This window comes from Cucurbita moschata, unplaced genomic scaffold (assembly GCF_002738365.1).
Source record: "Cucurbita moschata cultivar Rifu unplaced genomic scaffold, Cmos_1.0 Cmo_Scf00003, whole genome shotgun sequence".
NCBI lineage: Eukaryota > Viridiplantae > Streptophyta > Magnoliopsida > Cucurbitales > Cucurbitaceae > Cucurbita > Cucurbita moschata.
Window position 1 is genome coordinate 4583518 of NW_019268519.1, and position 4320 is coordinate 4587837.

Consider the following 4320-nt stretch of genomic DNA (forward strand, 5'->3'; position numbering starts at 1 on the left):
GAGGCCTAATAGAAGAAAAAAAGGTCACTCAGGAATGGTGCAACATGAGGTGCTCGGGTGCTGCCGCTGCAACAAAACGAGATGGAAGTATCCAAAGGTGAGGAGGTTGATGGGAACAACTTACTCAATCCTCCCCTCAAAGTGCACCATAGAGCTTCTGTGAGGCCTCCTTCAAACAACCTCTTCTTAATTGAGGTTTGACTCCTTTTGTGGATCCCTCAAACAAACTCCTTCGGTAGAGCCTTCGAACAGAGTACACCTTCAGTTCATCATTTGAGAATTCTATTGACATGACTAAATTAAGATAGAGCATGACTCTGATACCACTATAGGAACAACAACCCTCCACACTAGTATAATATTATCCCTTCTGAGCATAAGCTCTTGTGACTTTACTTTTCGTTTTTCCTAAAGGTCTATTACCAATGGAAATAGTATTCCTTACTTACATACCCACAATCTTCTTCTTAGTTAGACAGTGTGGGACTCCAACATCCTCGACAAAGGATGCCTTGAGCTAAGAGGTCTAAGTAGAACTAGTGTTTCTATGTGAAGGAAGTCGAGCCAAACTCAACCCGAAGATAACTTAATTGACTCATTGCCCCAATCACTCATTAGAGAAGGGAAGACAAAAGAAGAAAGGCTAAAAGAAGGTATGATTAAGGTTGTTGAAATTTATGCCATTGGAGTGGAGTTGTGGGGCAGGTAGAGGCCATGTTTTGTCTACACAAAGTGCTTTCATGTTTGAAAGTGCAATGGAAAAGGTGCCTAATTGTTTGTATTGTTAGATTAGAGAAAGGAATCCAAAGCAATTTAGCTACTGTTTTGGAGTTAAGAAACATCATAGCATGACTCTCTCAATGCCTTTATGGAAAAGTGAACTTGACTGTGGGCTGCTTTTTCTCTGTGCATTTTGTTCTTTGATTTGTTTGTTTGTGGCTTCTTCCTCCTCTCCCACCAACTTCTACTGGTTTGCCCATCCCTTAATTGAATTTGGTATGGATTCTTTGTTTGAATTAGACTATTGAACTATGTTCAGGTTGATTTGCTTCTATGTTATGATAGCACTATTTATGGCTTTGTTCTATAGCCTTCTCAACAGATACTGTCATTCGTTTATCAGTCTCCTACTCACTTGTAAAAATGTTATAATAAGATAAATATTTTCTTACTTGTAAAAATGTTATAATAAGATAAATATTTAAAAATATTTAGTAAGTGACTCCACTATCAGGATAAACAAATGCAAACATATTCAACTATGATTTCATGTTTTGATGAGACCTAAAACCGAGTTTACGACTTTAGGTTAAAATTTTATTTTGTGGGCGGATTTTGATACAAGTTACTTCTCTACACATAACTTATGCACATACATGATGTTTTATTTGGTGAATATCTCGTTTTTGTAAACCCTAGGTCTACATATAAGCTTATGCACTCTCACACAGTGATCTATGCACATACATGATGTTTTATTTGGTGAATATCTCGTTTTTGTAAACCCTAGGTCTACATATAAGCTTATGCACTCTCACACAGTGATCCCAGGAAGATACAGGACCCAAAATCATTCTTATAATCCATGCTCAATGTACACACATGTAGGAGGTCCCACATAAAAATTAGTCGTGTTGTAGGATGGTACATACAATACTATCATAATATCATGACATGCGTCCTCTACAAAGCTAATATATGTAATCACGACATTCTGTCATTCACCTCAAAAGTCATAAGCATGGTCGGTCATATCATTATCATTATGGTCCTGAGAATTATATACATGGAAGCATAATACATCAAATAAAACATATATTGTCATATCAATATAACAAGACATATGGTAAACAACCATAATTTTAGAGGAACCGATAAACTAATCCAATCCATAAAGCTTTTTTATTAACGGACTTAACCCAAACTATATAGATTGGTTGGATTTTTTGAGTCATCAGGTCTATTTAACCTCGGGAAGGTTAGATATAAGTATAAAGATTGAAAATGGATTGAAATTTTGGGTGAAATAATTAATAAAATTAATGGTTATGACTAAAATATATATTTTTAATAAAATGATTTAAACACAAACAAATTGAAAAAATATATATATATATATTTAAAAATTATTTAGTGGGCTATCTAGTAGGGTGCTTGGGCCTTGAGCAACAAACCCAATTGCCTAGGCCCAGTTCTTGACTTTTTGAGCTATCACTCGCACGTGTGAGCCCCAAACTCTGTTCCCTTTCTGCTCATTCACACGTGTTAAAGACAACTAATTATTTGTTCTAAACCCTTTTTAGATAACCTTTTTGATTTTGTCGATAGAAATATAACTTAATTGGCTAAGATACATATAATCGATAAAATATCAGAAATCGAACTCTGACTTTTACCTAATTTAGCGAGTAGTTTAAATTATTGCACTCTCAAATGTTACTGAAGTGAAGCGTAAAATAAAAACATTTTAAACTTGCAAGTGTCGAGGAGAGAGAGACAGTAAAGTAATTGTAATGATTCGAGAGCGTTACCCAAAATGTCTTTTGTCACATGAGTTTGTACAGTGATGTCTTAATATAATGTTAAAACGCTCAGGTATAACATCTCACCGCTATACTTTGGAGACTCCCTCAATTTCACATGAAATTCGAATCAAATAAAATTGTCGCTGAAGAAGACAGATTCACGAACACGATCATAATGAAAATTATAATATCCTTTGTTTTGAGATTATACAAATTTGGTTCACGAATACACCCCAAAATGAATGTACCCAAGAATCTTGCACACTTTCAGGAACAACACTTCCGAATTTATTTATTTATTTATTTATTTATTTATTTATTTGATAATGTAAGAGAAAAAAAGATCTTTGTGGAAGGAATAAAAAAATAAATATTTTATTATTTTTTTGAATTTAGTTCTTATCATCCCATAAATAAATATATATACATATAACTTCGAGACCGCCACAGAGTGGAGAAACTGCTACACGAAGTTTTTTTACAATTTTTAATCATATCTTAAAGATTCTTTGGTTCGTGCCAATATCCAACCTCCCTACTGTTACTATATCTTACAGTGGACCATCAGTGTTTCGACGTTTTGACTTCCAAAAAAGATAAGGCTGCAAAAAGCAATACGACACTTTATATCTCATCTTATAGCCTTTGAAATTTGTGTTTCGATTAAGTAGATATTATGTCGTTAAATCTTATCATTAGTGAATTCTAATATTTACCAACAATCTAACGACTAAATTAACAATATTAAAATATAAGGAACTAAATTGAAAAAAAAATACAATGGCACGTGAAAGTAAAAATTCAAACCTCTAACCTTATAACGAACGACGAATATAATAATGATATATTTAATGTATATTATAAATATAATGGTAGGGTAGATACATGGAATAATGCAAAAAAAATAATAATAAATAAGTAATAAATATACATGCATTTGGTCCATGTGTTTGGCCGTACACTGCCTCCACCACCAACATTATTGGAGAAACCCTCCAAAATCTGAGGGACCTTATCTCCACGTGGCACTGTTTTTTTTTTTCTCTCTTTTTTCCTGTTTTAAATTTTAGATTTTACCGTTAGAATCTTTTAACTTTTTTTTTTATTTGGTAAAAAAATTGTGATGATAGTTGCAAATTCTTTATTGCAAAAAATGATAATTTTTATGATTTTAATTTTTTTTTTATCTCTATGGTTCGTATTTAATTTAATTTTGTTTGTATAGTTTAATCCAAATTTTATGAATTGTCTTTTTGTTAATCGTGATAATTTTAAAAGATGGCTCTAAACTATAATATAGAAATATCTATTTGACCTGTGGAGTCGAGACTCCGAGTGATCTATTTCAAACTGGGTGAAAAATGGGAAAGAGAGCACGAATAAATTTCTCTATTTAGCAAAATAAATTTAATAAAATTATCTTTCATTATATTTTTTCTTATGAAATATTATTGAAGTAAATATTTTTTAAATAGAAATTATCCATTAAAATTTTATTTGTAATGGACGAAAAAAAAATTGAGGTAACTGATTCTCACAAAAAAAAAAAAAAAATTTATAATTTTTTAAGATATAGATTGAAATAGGTGGTAGAGACAGAGACGTAAAAGACTTTCTTATCTTAGTCGTGTTGATATATCTACTAATATAATATATTAGTTTGAGTTAAATATAAAATATAATAAAGTTTATATTATATTTTATATATATATATATATATATATATATATATATATATATATATATTTTTTTTTTTTTTTTTTTTTTTTTTTTTTTTTTTTTTTTTTTTTTTTTT